Here is an 18,892-nt window from a genome sequence, read left to right on the forward strand (position 1 = left end):
AATTTAACAAGCAATGACTTAAAGACCTTTTCTGAAGCATTCCCCTGCTTCACCCACCAAAGTGACCTTCCCCAGGCATCCCCTAAGGACATGCAGGAGGACACTGGGCTAAGCACACTCCACGTACAGGCACAAGGGGACACTGCTTGACTGGCTGCTTAATTGCTCTCCTCCATTTCTAACTGCTGTTTTCCATGGCTCTTTCAGATCCACACCGTGACAAACACACTTTCTGTCCTCAATTAGTGGGACTTTTTGTTGAGTGAAGTGCTACCCAGCATGCCTCAATCTAGCCACAACTGAAAGGGATAGCAGGAGTGAGAAGTGTGTGGGATGGTGTCTGAAAGGTAGGAAGGTAAAAATCAGATTGTATTTTATCACATCTTGCAGCAGGTTCTCTAGGAGACTTCTATTTTAGAATCATAGAATAGACCCTTAGGTTTACATTTGGACTTGATGATCTTAACACTGCCAAATCCACCACCAAACCATGTCCCTAAGTGTCTCGTCCACATGTCTTTTGAACACCTCCAGTGATGGTGACTTAACCACTTCCCTGGGCAGCCTGTTCCAGTGTTTTACAACCCTTTCAGTGAAGAAATTTTTCCTAATATCCAGCCTGAACCTCCCCTGGCACAACTTGAGGACATTTCCTCTTGTCCTGTCACTTGTCACTTGGGAGAAGAGGCCAACACCCACCTCTCTGCAACCCCCTTTCAGGTAGTTGTAGAGAGCGATGAGGTCTCCCCTCAGCCTCCTCTTCTCCAGGCTGAACAACCCCAGTTCCCTCAGCCGCTCCTCACAAGACTTGTGCTCCAGACCCCTCTCCAGCTTCGTCGCCCTTCTCTGGACACGCTCCAGCACCTCAATGTCCTTCTTGTAGTGAGGGGCCCAAAACGGAACACAGGATTCGAGGTGTGGCCTCATCAGCGCTGAGTACAGGGGCACGATCACTTCCCTGGTCCTGCTGCCCACACTGTTTCTGATACGGGCCAGGATGCTGTTGGCCTTCTTGGCCACCTGGGCACACTGCTGGCTCATATTCAGCCGGCTGTCAATCAACACCCCCAGGTCCTTTTCTGCTGGGCAGCTTTCCAGCCACTGGTCCCCAAGCCTGTAGCGTTGCATGGGGTTGTTGTGACCCAACTGCAGGACTTGGCACTTGAACCTCATGCAATTGGCCTCAGCCCATCGATCCAGCCTGTCCAGATCTCTCTGCAGAGCCTTTCTACCCTCCAGCAGATCAACACTCCCTCCCAACTTGGTGTCGTCTGCAAACTTACTGAGGGTGCACTCGATCCTTGTGATGGATCCGAGCTGAAGGACCTTGCTAGCACACTGTCCCACAAACATTGGCATGCTGCCTCCAGGCTTATCTCTAGCGAGCCTGTTTTTATCCCTTTCCCCCCCCTCAAATCTAGTTTAAACCTCTGGAAACCACCTAGAAACTGGAAGGATGCCAGAATTCTCTATCTTTGGAACAAAAAGTAAGTACAAGCGTAGTATCTTGGAGGATACAGGCTTTGGGAAATTCAAGAAAACACCCCTTCGTATGCTGCCTGTGAATTCTGGATTCAAATGGCCAAGCCACAATGCCAAACACAAAACTTCAGGCTACTTCTGTATGAAACAATATAAAATCCACCCACACCAAGGACACACTGAGAAATCAGTCAATATTCTTCCAAAACCTATCTGAATTGTGCATGAACTAAATGAGCCTTTTTGACAATCCTGATCTGAGTTATGAATTTGAAATAAAATGAGATAGCATGGTTTTGGTTTGGATTCTGGGTAACTTCAGTATCTGTGGGTCACTGTCTCCCCAGGGGGAAACAAAAATTTTCCTGTAAACAATGCTGGACCTGACAAGAGTACTGAGTTCTCTTCCAAACTCATGATTCAGAACTGATTATTGGCTTGTTTAGAAATGAAATGAGATGAAAACCAACCTGTTAGCCTCTCCCTTCTTATTAGGGTTAAGTGTATGTTGTAATGTTGCAGAGTCATTGACTGTGGCATTCTCTCTGATGGCATTCTCTCAAGATGACTAAAAGTAAAACTATACCAGAGGTACCACTCCTGGGATGTGTTCTGTTTCTGACCATGTGAAAGTTTAATTTCTGATGCATTTTCTGTATTTAAAGAAGAAAAATAAAAATCACAGCACAGTCAAAATTCCAGAGGTGAGCAGTAGGGAGATGAGTATCATCAAAGAGATAATTGCACCTGAAGCAGGGCTTTATTTTGCTTCTGTGTTAGCTATGCAGCTGAGAATAGCACAGCAGTTTGATTTGCATTCACTAGAGGTTGAGTCCATCAGGTTGAGCCCTGAAGGCTGGTTCCTCACAGCTAGCATAGCCACCCGTCGGCCAAGCACCCTGGGAGCCAGTTACCACTGGAATGTCTCAGCTAGAAATACAGAGATAACAACCAGCAAACCAAAGCCGGCTTGGCTCTACCATAGATAAGTTATCCCATCTCCTGACCAGCAGCGTAACTGAAGTATCTAAGTAGCCTTTTTTCTTTGGAAAGCACCCTTGAATTACTATGAACTCCACTTACTGAAGATTCTGTTAATCCAATGGCAGGAAAAAAAAAAAAAAAAGAAAAAGAAAAAAACCAAACAAACATTAATAATAACGTTAACATGCTGACAACACAGCAAACAATTCTGACATTTGCTAGAGCAGTGAGATATCCATGTTTTCCACTCGGTTGCATCAGTGTTGTTATCAGACGTTGGGTATTGCCCTTAGCTAACACAAACACAGCTATGGCAATGAGGTAGATGTGTTTGGTGTGCTTATTTAAGAATACGATGAGTAAATTCTGTTTCTTAAACTATATCTTCTGCAATAGCAGTGCTTACTAATATTGGCACCTGGCACATGTGTTCTAAACTGATTGAGCAGACAAAGCCGGGGCTTATTTACCTCTCCCACTCCCAGTTGGCAGGAGCAAAAACCCACTATGCAAATAGGAGCAATGGCTTTAGAATAGCACTAATCCTGGCATTGAACTGGTAGAAGGAAATCACTGGTGTGTCTACAAGGCAGGCAGTGCTCTCTAGGATAAAGTGATCCAGAAGCGGAGCAAGAACGAATGCAAGAGATGCCTGCAGCCTTGCCATCTCTAACGTGCATAAGTCCTGGAAAAACTGTCATGAAACTCAAAACAAATTAAGTCTTCTCCCATCTAGAGAAGATCAAGCAGCACCAGCAGCTGCACATGGAAGCGTCCACCTACCGGATGTGAATCGTGTAGTTCAAAATAACGTCTGCCCTAGCTGAGAGCCCAAAATAAGCAAGACCCCAAGTGCAGGAATAATTATTGGTGTTCTGCAAGGCTAAGAGTCAAACCCACCAGCAACGCACAAGGATGCTACATAAAAAGCTGATGGAGCTGGGACTGGCTGCCTACAGACCAATAAATTTTATCTGTGTAGATCCCTGCCACAGGAATCAAACTACACACATCTGCCATTTTGGTATGCCTGTGAGTGCAGCTACATGGCACTTGCCCCATGGTACCCAGTGCGGTGTTACGAACCTGCTCCACACCTTGGAACGACAAGGCATGTGCCAGTGTGCATCAGATGGTCATGACAAGGATGTTGGTACCTTCCCACAAAGCCAAAGATGGGAGTGAGGGACTACATAGCTGTATTTGCTGGCTGACAGAAACAGCCTCCTCGCATTTTATTCCAGCGTCAGCACAGCAGCTTCCCTACAACTACAAACATCAGGTAACCAAATGGCAGTAAACCAAGCAACCAGAAAGGAAAAAACACCAAAAAAACCCAAATGAAAAACCCACCCCACAAAAAATCCAACCAAACAAAAAAACCCCAAAACAAACAAAACCTCCACACCATGTTGTCCTTCAGGATCAGAGGAAGATGACCTAAACCATCTAACCATCCCTCAACAGCATGTAATTACTCTCATCCAGAACTCCACAACCACATTGCAACCTGTAGAAGAAAGAGCCCGAAAGCCAGAAGGGACTGCTATAAACTGACAGATGAAGCAAGGCAGAAAATGTAGGCTGTTGGCTCCTGCAGCAGCAGGAATTATCCTCTCCTCTACAGGTGAACAGAATCAAGCCCTACAGTTCACATTTAAATTAATGCTTTCTGCATAAGAAAGCATCAGCCTTGATTTAAAGACCAAGTGATAATGAGCAAGCCATTTTCCTTGGTGGTGAACTGAACTGCAGGTGATCTAGACTGAACCTTCCTCACTAACTTAAAAAATAAAAATAATAAAAATTAATCATTGGTCAAGTAACCCATGAAAGCAAGGCAGCATTCTCCATCCGGTGAGAAATGTATTATTTCACTGTGTGCCGGCTGTAAGCAAGGTGAAAGTGTATCTAAAAGGAAGATACAGGAAGAAGTGGCCCTCTTGCTCGAAAGACAGGATGGAGAGGCAATGATGGTATTGTAAAGGGCACTGGCAATGCAAATGACAGAGACAAAGGCAATTGTTTCTGAAGCAGCCATCTGCAGCTTCAGAGAGGTACTTATGGAAGTAGACTGTCAGGGTTTATAGCAAAACACAAAGAGAGTGGAAAATAATTACTTAAGAGGCCTCGTGCCAATACTGGCTTGCCTAGTTCTAATGGCCCCCGTCCAACAGTTTGTGTGCCTCAGACCACTAAGATATGAAGCAGATTGTGCTTCCAACCCTGCTGATCCCTTCAGAGTGAGGGGTGAGATTTTACTCATGGAAAAGGAGATGATCTTTTATACATCCTTCTTCCTGGATCTATTTTCCTTCTTTACCAGTTTTGTGCCTTTTCTGCATAGCTGGGATGTTCATTGCTGCTGTTCAACAGGCCATCAGGAAGCATGCATCTACTCCATTTGGATCTCAAGCCACGAGTTCATTTTCATTAAAGTTTTAATGGAATGGAAATTCTAAGAAATTCTGATTCAGAAGCTTAGAAAGAGGCATTGAAAGTTTTCAGTAAAGTCTGAAGAGTTTGGTTCACTAATGTAATACTAAATAATACACTCTATTATGCATGATGTAATCATATTGAAGACCTGTATTGGCCTAATCTCAACGATTGGCGCTTGATCAGATTTTTCCTCAACTTCAAAACTTTTGGATCCGTCTATGTGCCCATCTCCGAGGTAAGAAATGCAGCAAGGTCACTCCTGCTGAGCTACTTGCCTCTATGGACAGTCTGCTATCATAACCCAAAAGAAGCAGCTGAAATCTTGTCGCTCATTTATGCCCTCACAACAGATCAGTTGCGAAAGTGCTGTAAATGCAAAATGCGTAAGCCTTCTAAGTCATGCTCCTAGGAAAACCCCTTTTTTATATTTGAAGGCGGAGACTTGAAACTAAATGGAAAGCAAATTTACCTTCGGGCATTTTTAACAGGCTGCAACCCGCAGTTAACATAATACACACTAAGCAAGTCAGTGATAGGGAAGTTTTACATACGCTTGTGGGAAAAAATGATAAGGCAGAAATAAACTCACTCAAATATACCAGTAAAACTGAAACGCTCTAGAGTACTGCTCTTCTACTACACTGAGTCTGGAAGAAGATTTTACTGTCCCAGCCACTCAAAAGGGAGCCACAAGTCTCCACCCACAAAATTAATCAAGGTGCTTTCAAGACTATTTGCAAGATCGCCAGAGTTTTTGTATCTATGGTAGTTGATCTTGACATTAGTTGATTTTGTTATCGTTGAGTTTTAGTTGAAGAGGAGCTGAGAAGAGACTCAATTCTCTCCAGGAATTGTCGGACAGAACATGCTCCTCAAATCCTTCACTCTCTCAGACCAAAGGTCTATCCAGGATAAAACGGCCTGCCTTGTAGTGCTGGCTGTCTTCAGTCACTGAGAACTTGTTGATTCATCAGGTATTACTAAAGTTGTCATATGGGAATATATGACACTTCTCCAACACAGAGCTCCATCTAGAATAAGGAGCAAAGCAATCAGAAAAGGACTAAAGTGTTCGAAGTAGGACTAAATAAGGCTAGCTGTTTACATCAACTGTGCAAAACTCTGAAAATCTCTGCTGAAATACTGACTTGCATGAGAGTTACCAGAGTGCAGCGAACAACTGAATTTGTGGCCTAGGGCTCCCAGTTCCCCCAGTTCTGCTTCCACACGTGGCCCAGAGCATCTCAGCTTTCCCTGGTGCCAAACAAAATCCAGGATTGTCCAAGACTCATCAGGCAGGTCTCACTCCACCTGCTCCCTCCCTGACCATCCTAGAGGCATGCTCCAAACACGTTCAACTTGTCTTTGAGTGACTGAAACACTGTGTAAATGCAAAACCTCTGGTATCGTATTGTGGAAGACGTAACAACAGATACAACTAATAAAAGGGAAGAGGTAAAGTAAGGGAGAGCTAAAACCTGGGAGTGTGCGATTATCAAAACTTAATAATTGGGGAGTGCATAGGTGTCAGAATATAATGATTTGCCTGTTGGGAAATATTTCAGAGGTGTGGCCAGTAGAAACTAAGGAGTCATTTTTAATTGAGTGAAATAAAACCTAGGAACGAGTACAATACCAATTTTCAAGTATGCTGAAATGAGTTCATCAATCTCATTAACAGTTTAATTTTCAAATTCTTTCCCAGTATTAGGTGCCAATATTTGTGGAGTTCAGCAAAGCCAGGAGATGCTGGAAGGTGGTTTGTTTTTTTTGTTCTATACCTTCTTGCTAATTACACACAAACAGCTTTTCTCAGAGGGTAACACAAACACATATTCTCGAGAAGCTTTTGACTGAAAGTAAGGCTTTGAAATACAGCAAAAAGGACCTTTCAGCTCAGTCCACCTTTCACTGAGGTAATTTTATATGTTAAACATGCAGTCCTGCTATGTGATCTCTAAGAGAATTATCCTTGTGATTGTCCTCCTTCACAACAGGATAAAAGCCAGGCTGTTAACCTTGCCCAACATCTTAGGAAAGCAAATACCTCCATCAACACTTTCCTTTGTGTGAGGTCTGTTCCTGCAGGTTAGCAATTACTCTCAGAAATAGCTCATCCAAGTCAGTGGGACTTCTCACATAAGCAAAACCAACCCCATATCAAGTGATAGCACCATAAAATCACCTGTTACAATAACACAATTCTAATTCTAAATGAAAAAAGCAGGATTCATACATTAATATCCACTGCAATATAGTACCTCTCCATGCCCCCAAGCAAACAATGTTACAAGGACTCTAGAACAACAATTACTTAGCTGAATACCTTCAGAATGTAAAAAAAAAAAGCATTCAAAAGAATATGAATGATAGAGATATTATTATTCCTACTACTACCTAGTTCTTCTACAGCTCTTTCCATTGCTAGACTTAGAAATCCTTTATAACAGAAATTGGTCTTCTTACATCTTTTTTACAAAGAGGAGAGCAGAGGTAGGGTTGCTCAAGTATTTTATGCAGCACCTGTTTATCAGAAAACACGTGAACTGCAGTGGACACAAGAACTGGACCCCATGAATCCCATGATTTCCTTTATCCTCACCATGGGACCTCCTCCCCTCGGGAGCCAAGGAGTGCATTTGTAGTCCCCTCAAGCAGGGAAGAAAGCTGACCACCCCCCAGATAATCCATAATTGATTGGAAAAAGCTTTAACTAGAAACACCATAAGTTATTTTAATACCCACAACACATGCCCTGGTTGCCACAAGCCTGGCCACTCCCCTGGCTTTCCTTTCCAGGCCCTGAGGTTCTCTCCCATTGCTCAAGTTCTTCTGAGCAGCCCATCCTCACAGTTCAGGACGTCCTCTTCTCCAGCAGTATCAGGAACAGCCGTATCTGGAGCTGAAGAGTTTTAGTTTTCTTCATGTGTTGAGTTTTACACTGTTATTTTTTTATTCTCAAAGAAACCTGCATTTTCTGTAGCTGGTTTTAATTTTCAAGTGAAAAAGTATTATGAAATCATTTTTTTTCCTTCAAGCTGAGGCAATTGCCAACATTTGATGGCACTCATCCAGATACTTACGGATTGTAAAGCTTTACGAACTTTTCGTCAATCATGAGTTTCTTTGCATAATCTTAGTCTGGCAATCCTGTGATCTCCCGTATTCCTTCTTACAAACCTCTCCTTGACTGGCAAGCAAGGGAGTAAAGTTTGCACAGGAGTGCAGGAATGCAAAGTAAGAAACTGCGCTGACATCCTTTCCATGCAATGAAGCAAGACACAAGAACCTGCACTTATGCACCTGGCAGGGAACACCAGGACAAGTCACAGCAGCAGCGACTACTGAAAAAAGGGGAAAGTTAACATGTAATCTGTGATGGATAGCACATACTGATCTGTAGAAGACTAGCTGTGAGAAATGCTCCAGTTTATAGTGAAAAACTGGTTGTGATGGCTGTACGATGTTCAGTTTCTTACCGCAAAAGGCTCATCTTCTCCCTGGGTTTTTTTTACAAACAGTGGCAAAAGCAGAAGGAGAGAACCAGATTTTCTATCTGTGATGGGAGAGTCTCCAGGACTGTTCCATGCAGGACTGAGCATATGAAACTGCTTTCAGGACCATGTAAGGAGGCTGTACAGATTTATTGCTGAGTCCTGGTAGCCAGTAAGAAGTTAAAAATAGTAACAAGCCCAAGAGTTTACAGAACAGCTACTTCAAAACCAAGAAATGGGCACACAGATTGTATTTGTTTGCATATTCAGATACACGCTTTCCAGCCATACCTCCCACGCCAGCATAAGTGGGCATATTTCTCATATTATAGCAGCCTGAGGTATGCAGTTAAAACACATTATATTTTCAGGCTATCAAAAGGAGAGGACCTGCCTCGATTAAAGGATCTAATCAAGTAATGTGATTAGATGCTTTAATCAAAGCAGGTCCTATCCTACTGACAATCACGTAACATGATCGTTTTCCCAATTGCACAATGCAGTGCCTGGGAAACATCCTGGGAAACTTTCCTCTGTTTTTCCATCCAATTCCAAGCACGTTTGAGCTGATACTCCAAGACTTAGTACAAACACTCCAGAGCTGTTGCAGTATGGAGAAATTAGATCCATTTGAAACAATAGATTTCAGTGTTAATTTTTGTTTAAAAATTGATGATTCATGTCCAAACTGTAAGATTCTATGTTTATTGATCATTGCTTTGAAGAATTTCATTAATTAATCCCATGTCACTTTGTTCTACAGATGTTTCAAGGTAACATTTCATTTAAGCCGTTCTAGTGGTAGATATTGTCCAAACGGTAACCTTATAAGCATTGTTTCCAGCGGTGCTTGTTATGGTGCCAGCAAACATCCAGTTTTGGGAAGACATGCCAGTCCTGCTTATACAAGATTCTGTGGACAGGAGACACTCCTGTAAGGCACAGCTTTGTTAGTGACATGAAAATTTGCTTTCTGCTTTGGAGTGAGGGGGTTTTTTTGCTGTTGTTTTTCATCTGTTCCCTGGAAAATGAGCTTTGATGTTGGAATGCAGTTCCAGAAAGAAGGAATTGTTCAGCATGTAACTTGGTCACTTCTATTCTGATACATGTGCATGGAAATAGAACAAGACATTACCTGAATCTTCCCAGGGTGTAAATCATAGTTGCCTTCTTTACCAGGACACTGAGGAAGGGCTCCAGGTATGTGTGCAGCATTAAGATGACACTGATGCTAGATCAGGCACTGGTAGAAGAAGGGGCAACACACGGACGTGAGTCCTTCCAACAAGGCGGTAATATTGGCTGGCTTTCTCTTTCAGGATGTTCCAGTGCTTCCCATTTCTCAGCTTTTGAGCATATACAGTATTGCTTTACAGGCTAAATTACAGGTTTGTGTCCAAACTTCTTTACCTAGTATCCTTTCCAGCTAAGTGAATGTTGAAAGGGGAGGGAGGAAACATCGTGGTAGAAAAGCAAGCCAAACAAAGAGGGCTGCGTTTACCCACTTGCTTAACTGATAAGAAGACAATCATGTTTTTTCATTTGCATTCAAATGACATGCACTTGGGGCTTATTCTGGGTGTGTGTGAGGTAATTGTGTGAGACACTAGACAAATAAATATTCTCATTTGTTAACCTCAACAAGATTACAAGGAGGTTTATGGTGTTGTAAAAGAAACATTTTCCCATCAAAGACTAAAAGACTAGTGGTAACACCAATTACACCAGAAATTCTGGTACATTTATCTTGATTGTTTCCTAAGGCTTTTCAGGGTTCACTGGCTCACTTGGCAATGAATATGCTTTCTCCATGGGCATGCATTGGCTGATAAAGTGGGTGTGGATGGTGGAGAGGAAGCTGAACCGTAGAAAAGAGTTCAACCTGCCACACTGGCATACAGATTTACTGCTATGCTGCTGGCTGTTTATATAAAGATCAAGGTCCGGTCCTTCCTTATCTGTCTAAATCAAGGCCATATAATATCTCCACTAGTTTGAATATTTCAAACACAATATTTAATGACATGGACACCTGGTTTAGGCCTTTCACTTAGAAAGAGAAAGATTGCAAACACAAGAATACAATCACCAAGTGGCACTCTGAACAAGGTCAGGGGTTTCACAGGCACACTAAGATCACAAATGATGAAACAGACTGCAAATGGTTAACCTGCTAGCTTTGCTCCAAAATAGTACGGATATTTACCAACTTGGCACTTGGATCTTCTTCTTTACCAAAAGAAAGTATCAAGCATTCTTATTACAGAGTCAGAAAAAAAAAAAAAAAACATTTCTATAAAGATTTGTTAGAATGTATGATCTGGAAGGGTTTATCCTAGTCAGCTGCTTTAGTAGGAAGGGTTACTGTAGCGTCAGAAGACGCAAAGCAGGAGTTTCGGGAAGGGCAGATCTAGGTCATGCAATCCAATATGCTATGGACAGTTGTGCCATTCTATTCCCCTCTCAAAATTATGAAACCTCAATTTAATCAGTTAAGGTTTTCCCCCTGCTACTCCAGATAGAGCATTGTTCCACAATCTGACACCTCTGAAGATCAAACACCTTTTTTAAAAACTTAACTTGTTTAACTTGTGCTTAATTAGCTTTCTTTTCCTCCTTTGCTGTTATCCTCCCCCTTCCCCTTCTTTCCTCCCCTCTTTCCTTTTGCCCTTTGTCTTTTGGGACCTACCATATCTCCTCTCAGTCTTTGGTATTTCTAAGGTAAATAAACGAAATTCCTCTAGTCACATCTCAGTTGCTCTGGTCATTCTGACATCCCTTCTCTGTACCTTTTCCAGTCTGGATTAAGCTTCTTTGAACACGGGTAACCACGAGGAGGGACAAAGAGCGGGGAGGACAAGGATGCAACCTTTGAAGACAGTTTAAGCATTATGTTTACATGAGAGCCCAAACAGAAGAGGCCCATTCTCCAGCCATTTGAAAAGCTGTTGATCCTAGCAGGCTGATAAAGCAGAACCAGTAAGTTTAAAGTTTTTATCACTTTTTAATACATTAGTTTATTAAGGTGTTTCTTTGGTTAATGTTTGAAGGTAGTTTCCCACTGGCGACAAAACAAGCTGAACTATATTTGCAGAAGATTAGATCATACTAGTCTGTTTTGTAATGAGAAAAGTGTCTGGGAGGAAGCCACTGGAGGTGGGACACATGTCTTTGTTGAATAGCAAATTCATCAGAACTGATTTTCCAAAGGACTAAATAGTCTCAAGTTCAGCAAAAAACTTGAGCATTAAAAAAAAAAGTGGGAAAATGTTGTAACACTATTTTTTAACTTTTCTTTTTAAAATATTTTTAAAATGTTGTTGAAATCGCCATTTTTTTCTTTCAACTTAACCTGAGCATTTGTATTAGTTCTGCCACAGAACTGAGAGATGGTACACTATCCAGAATCACAGAACAACTTAGGCAGGAAGGTACCTCTAGTCCAGCCTCCTGCCTATGAGGTGAACGGGCTTTTTGCTTTTTTTATGAAATTAAGTAAACCTCTGCAGTTGGAATATTGTTATGCCACTGAAGAGGATGGAGGTCTAGGCTGAAGCAAGGATTCAGGTCTTGCTTTATCTGGCCCTTCTGTTGAAACTGTTTTTTCCTTTAAAAGCTAGCCAAGAGAAATAGCTTATCCTTGTCTCAGACTGAACAGAGGCAGTCAGAGGTGTCCTGTTTTAATATTGTTACCACAAACATTTTTGCTGAAAGTCCTGAGATCTACTTTAATGAACACCAGTAGTAATACAAGTGAGACTTCTGAAAAAGAGAAATTCAGAAAAATTTTCAGTGCTTAAAAAATCAACACCAAAGCAAAAGCCTGCTGGAGATGAGAGAAAGAAACAATAGTGAAATAGAACAACTGAAAGCTTCTAACACCCTAAAATCATTTAAAGTTATGGAAAAAAATTTAAAACAAGGCTTGGGCAGCCATAGAGAAACAATTACACAGGAAAAGGCAAATAAAATATACTCATGTTTCTAAAGCCTGGAGGTGCATTTTGGATATAGTATGGGACTTCACAGGCTCAGCAGGTAAAAAGCAGTACATAGGTCATCTCCTCAGGACTGTGAAATGCAAATTCTTGCCAGACTAATGCCAGGAAAATAGAAGATACTTTTCTTCTGAGAAAAAAACAAACCCAATAAAGAACTCAAACATTTTGCCTGCTCAACTCTTCTGCTGAGATGGCGTTTGAGATGACAAGGGAAACCGAAGACTTGACAGGAGCCATTAAAAGAAGAAATCACAGCAACTATTAGCTCCAGAGTCACTGCCGTCTATCCCATGCCTAGAAAATATGGTGGGTCCATCACATACAGAAACATTGTGATGATGCTATGAAACCTTACAATAATGAAATAATAAAGCTCTGTGATGTCATCCAAACCCTGCAGTTGTCCCTCTGCAACTATCTGTCTATGAGTCAATCTGCTGTATCTATCCTCATTGGACTTAAATATATTTCAAAAGCTTTTTTGTGAGATCACAATACCTAATGTCTCGCCTTTATTGAAATCTGCCAGCCTCTAAGGTTTTTGACCACACTTATTTTGTGTCATGAATGAAGAAGAATTTGCAGATGCAGTAGATAAGGTGTGTTTGTGTGTTGGCTATTTCCTTTTCTCTCTTCAACCAATTCCTTGTGCATCTGCTCCTGTTTCTTCCAGTTTGGACTGACTGATATGTAACCCAGACACCATTTAACCAACATGCTCAAAACCTAAGCCCCACACAATCGCAACAGAAATTCCAATTTCTCAGCAGAATGGTGAGAAAGAGACAAAGTTCAAGCTTAATTGTGGAAGAAGGATAACAAGCATAACTTGTTTGTTTGACTACCACTATCTCCATTCCCTACCCCTCTAATGAGATGCCAAGCTTAGCTTGTGTACATGCAAAGCTAAGATGAGCATGAGCCTTGGAGCTTGTGTCAGTCACATTGGTCAAAGACACTCAGATGACCTCCAAGTCATTTCTATAAATACCTACCTCTTCCTCTTCCAGAAGCTCCATGACAACTATTTTCTACAGAAGGATTACTTGTGTTTACAGTTGCTGAAGAAACCAAGCTGTGTGAACACTGAAACCCATCAGGCTGGTTTTCCTGATGATGGGACTAGTCCTCCTCCTCCTTGGCCAAGTTTTCAAACATCAGCAATGATCTGGGATCTTCTTTCTGGGGTATCTGTCTTGAAACACCTTGCGAGGGAGTATGCTAAGTGTGCCCTCTGCCAAGGAGGCACCTGCACACAGGCAACCCTTCAGTGTTGGGAAGGATGGCTCTTTGCTCTAGCAAGGGGCTTTTTCAGATATAGTTGAGAATAAAGCTGTTTATTCAGTAGCAACATTCCAGTATTGAAAAAAGTCCCACGTATGCAGTTTGGCTGTGTCTATGAACAAAAGTCAGCATCTGGATAAAATGTCAGTACAGCCTGTGGGGCAATCCACAGCAAAACACCTTTTTCTATATATTTTATTCTTCCTGTCCCCCTTCAGCTCTTTTTATGACAAAACACTTGGATACAATCAGAGGTAGAGTCTCATGCAGTGAAGAAAACCTTTTTAACTAAACTCTTCCCTCTCAACCTTTAGAGGAAAGATAGAAGTTGGACAGCAATGGACTGATAGTTGGCCCAAGTTGTCAAAGGGTGTGTATAGCTTTTGTAAGAGAATGTGATGATTTAATTCTTGTATTTGTTCAAAATGAGAAAATATCATCACTTTCCTTTTTTTTAGTATTTTATTTTCTCCTATTAAATCCTATTCCTTAGTTTCTGTTTTAAAAAACCTCAAATAATTTAGTATTTCTGTGCCTATTATGCTTTCTGTGGATTGGACTATTTAGACCAGAAAGGAAATGTCAGACTTGTTCAAATTCTTTGTTAAACTACACCATCATCGGTCAGGTGTGATGCCTAACAGATGAAACAGCCATTCTCTTTTTTATTTGCAGCTACATTCAGATCAAAAGATTTCTGCATGAGCAAAGAGAGCAATAGGCCAGGTGGGAAACTGGATTCCAAAAGGCTGCACAAAATTCCTTTTGTTTCCCAAATGGGACACAGTAGGTCCCCATGGAAGTTGCCAGAAACTGGTCTAGGTTACATTTAATTAGATGTATTTTCACAGAACCTACGAAATGGACCCTATGAAGCTTTGCTAATTGCTTTAAAGTTTGCAGTAACCTCCTGCCAAGCTAAGCCAAATCTTTTAGGTTGCAAATTAGGAGGCTAATGTCTTTTGCTTCTTTTTTCAAATAGCTGTATTCCTGACTCTGTCAGCAAGTCCTGAACACAGGAAAACTTAAAAGCCTCCTCCCCTGCAAGTCCATGCTGAGCTAACTGAATCATAGAATCACAGAATATCTCAAGTTGGAAGGGACCCATAAGATTCATCAAGTCCAACTCCCTGCTCCTCGCAGGACTACCTAAAACTAAACCATATGACTAAGAGCATCATCCAGAGGCTCCTTGAACTCTGACAGGCTTGGTGCTGTGTCCACTTCCCCGGGGAGCCTGTTCCAGTGACCAACCACCCTCTCAGTGAAGAACCTTTTCCTAATATCCAGTCTGAACTTCCCCTGATGCAGCTTCATTCCATTTCCTCACATCCCATCGCTGGACACCAGAGAGGGAAGATCAGCACCTCCCTCTCCTCTGCCCCCCTTGAGGAAGTTGTAGACTATGACGAGGTCACCCCTCAGCTTTCTCTTCTCCAAGCTGAACAAAGCAAGTGACCTCAGCCGCTCCTTCTAAGTCTTGCCCTGGAGGCCTTTCACCATCTTGGTCGCCCTCCTCTGGAGACACTCCAATAGTTTGATGTCCTTCTTGCAGTGAGGTGCCCAAAACTGCACATGGTACTCAAGGTGGGGCCGCAGCAGTGCAGCGTAGAGTGGGACAATCACCTCCCTCGCCCGGCTAGCGATGCTGTGCTTGATGCACTCCAGGACACGGTTGGCCCTTTTGGCTGCCAGGGCACACTGTTGACTCATGTTCAACTTGCCATCAACCCAAACCCCCAGACTTCTTTCTGCGGGGATGCTCTCCAGCCTCCCGTCCCCCCGTTTGTGTGTATAAGCAGGATCACCCTGTCCCAGGTGATCTGGCTCTTGCTCCTGTTAAATTTCACATGGTTGGTGATTGCCCAGCTCTCTAGTTTACCCAGATCTCCCTGTAGGGCCTCTCTACCCTTCAGGGAGTCCACAGTTCTGTCTAGCTTAGCATCATCGTCAAACTTACTTAATGTACATTTGATTCCTGCATCCAGATCACTTAAAAAACATTGAAGAGCACTGGCCCTAAAATTGAGCCCTGGGGAACCCCACTGATGACTAGCCACCAGTCTGATGTAACCCCATTTACTCTAACCCTTTGAGCCCAACCCGTCAGCCCATTGCTCCCCCAAGGTATTATGGACTTGTCTAGTGGTGTGCTGGACAGTTTATCCAGAAGGATACTGTAAGAGACAGTATCAATGATTGTGATCCTCCAAAGCTGTGGTTTTCTTTGGGTACCTCAGGGCCTAGCACTGCTCCTAGCTTTGTGCTGTCAGGTGGGAGGAGATGGCAGGAGAATGGTGGCATCTAGCATCCCAAATGCACTCCCTGTCCTTGCTCAGCCATGACTCTCCTCTGAAACTCAGTACAGCCTCCTGTGCTCCCGTCTGCCCTCCAGCTGTGGCTATCGCCTCCACACACACTGCAGCTCTCACGAGTTAAAATACTCAAAAAATGAAGGGACCGAGGAGCAGGGATGCCTAGTTAGAAATGTAAATTTCACTATGCCACGAGCTCTATTTGTTCATACTAGCTGACCCATGCAACAAGAGATATCCCCATAGGAAGGCGTTAAATGCATGCAGCACACCTCCCGCGGTGTCCCCACTTTGCTTTTCCCTGTTCACAGATTCCCAGAACCACATATCATGCTGGGAAGCCATGGCAGGTGGAAATGTAGGAGGCTTTAATAGCTGTCATGGAGCTGTGTAAAGAGGCAACTCCCAGATATTATCAATTCTTTGGCCCTGCTTTTTTTTTCTGGCTGGTTTGTTTCAAAGGTGTGAGGTTTATTTTTTAAACTTTCCTTAACGTTCCTTGGCCTGGCATTGAGGAAGCTAATTTATTTATCTAGAAGTGGCTGGAGTTTAGACACAAAGATAACCCAAGATAACCTTCCCTTCTCTGTTTTACCCCAAAGGAGTTTGCTCAAAGCCTTTATCGAACCCTCTCCTCCCATAGACTTGTGAGCAGGAAGGAGGCATAAATGGATTAGCGCGTAGTTCCACCTGCAGCAGTCACAGAGTAAAGGCCAACAAGTGAAAAGTTCAAGAAAGTAGGTAACGTGGTCATACCGCAAAGGTCTGGGGGCCAGGTCAACAGAGCCTTGTGAAATACCCAGGCACAGCGCAGGGCTGGCCCAGCCTTTGAAGCAAAAAGCTGAAAACAAGATCGAGTCTGACAGTGCAATGAGAGGAAATACTTAAGCTCAGTAAGGAGGAATGTGCTGTATTGCTAACTGCAAGTTTTTATCAGACATCTCCCCTCCAGTAAAAGCACAAGTGGGACTCAGGAGGGTTGGCTCTGTCCCCACCCTTGGCACAAGAGGCAGCTCTTGGCCCTTCAGTTCTCTCTCTAAGCCCCTGCTGAAGCTCTGGGTGACAGAGACTGTGAAGGGGGCTGTACTGTACTAGTTTGTACCATTTTGTACTACTGGTGATCTTGGACAGGTAAAGAATTTCCAAGTCTCTTTTCCTAAGGCAAAAATAGTTTTGGGTTTTGTTGTTTTTTTTTTTTTTTTGTCTAAAAAAAACCCTGAAAAACTTTAGCTTTAAATTAAAATTTGTGACTTTTTTTTAAAGCTAAAAATCCTCATTCAAGCAAACAGACAAAAGACATCAAAAGCAATGGCAATGCTAGTTCAACTGGCAGTGAAAATTGTTTTCAGGTCTCCTGTGTGGAGAACAGAAAAATTAAATTTCCACTGAATTTTGAGATGATGTTTTCCACCAGAAAACCTCTTTGGCTATCTTGGACACTGTCTGAGCAAACCCATATTAACTATTCTTGTTTACTGGTCACTTCCGATGTTAAATAATTTCATGTTTCCTTCTAATGATGATGAAGTTAAAAAAAGGCAACATCAAGATTGCCTTTTTTAGACTTGAAAACTATTTTTATCTGGTAACATCCTATGGCAAGCTGGTATGAGCACCTGCTTTTAATTTGTAGCATGTCTTAAGTTATGGCTTCATCTGTCATATTCATTAACACTTCTACCACTCAAAAAGTATTGAGCTAGTGCAGTTAGTCTGTGTCTTGCTTGATCTGACTTTTTTTTCTTAGCTTTTTTTTCTTTTTTCTTATATGGCTTTCCATATAATTACATTTTCTAATGTCCAACAGAATATTTTTGGTGCTCAGTTTCAGTTATTTTTTATTAATGTCATTTTCAAAATCATAAAATCATTATAGCCCCTTGTTCAAAGGCAGTCTCCTGCTTTAATGGGTTGTCTTTCTGCAATAAAGGTACTCTGCAGGTGAAGAACAGTGTCATAACAACAACAATTAGTGCAGAAGGCCATTATTTCATCCTGTTCAGAGACCTCCTCACCAGGGCTAGGCTATAGCTGTAGTAATAAAGTTGAAATATGTCTCTCCCAGCTCATTCAGTGTGTATTTAGCATTTCAATACAAACTTGCTTCTAGTTCTCTGTAGCTTAGTTGTATACACTGTTTGCTGCATTTTTCTTCAAAAATGGGCAAAAAGATCATGCCTAAATTTGGGTCAAACAGAGATTACAGTGCTGAGAATTAGATTCAACTTTGTATAATTGGAAGCTCGTATCAGCACTCCAAGTCTGAAAGCAAGACTCAAAATCATTTTTCAGTTTGGACTCTGCTCAGAAGAATCTAGGCAGATGATCCCTCAATATAAATAAAATTTTGACAACATTACGAGCATCTTTAACAACTTCATTATCTTTCTACAGCTCTCTCTTTCAAACTCCAAACTGCAATATATTCTTGTAATAACTCCCAACTGCCTTAAGTAAAATGCTTCCAGAGTCAATGCTGAAAGATCTGCAAGAAATAGCAATTTCTTTTTTTCAGACAGACTCTGACTGCTATCTTATGACGATTCAAGATATAGAAGTATCAAACTCACTAACTTTCTACCAGCCTAGAAAATCCTGTGCATTTATGGAAACCATGCACACAGAGAGTAAGAGACTCCATTGACTTAAGTAAGGTGGGACTTCACCTACTTCTCAGGTCTTTCTTTCTTGCAACTTCCTTCTCTTCAGATAAGAGGAAGCTCCTGTATTGATTAACACAAGGGATTATGTCACAGAATCACAGCATCACTAAGGTTGGAAAAGACCTACAAGATCATCAAGTCCAACCATCAACCCAACACCCCCATGCCCATTAAACCATGTCCCACAATGCCACGTCCACACGTTCCTTGAACACCTCCAGGGATGG

This window comes from Gavia stellata, chromosome 14 (genome assembly GCF_030936135.1).
Source record: "Gavia stellata isolate bGavSte3 chromosome 14, bGavSte3.hap2, whole genome shotgun sequence".
Lineage (NCBI taxonomy): Eukaryota > Metazoa > Chordata > Aves > Gaviiformes > Gaviidae > Gavia > Gavia stellata.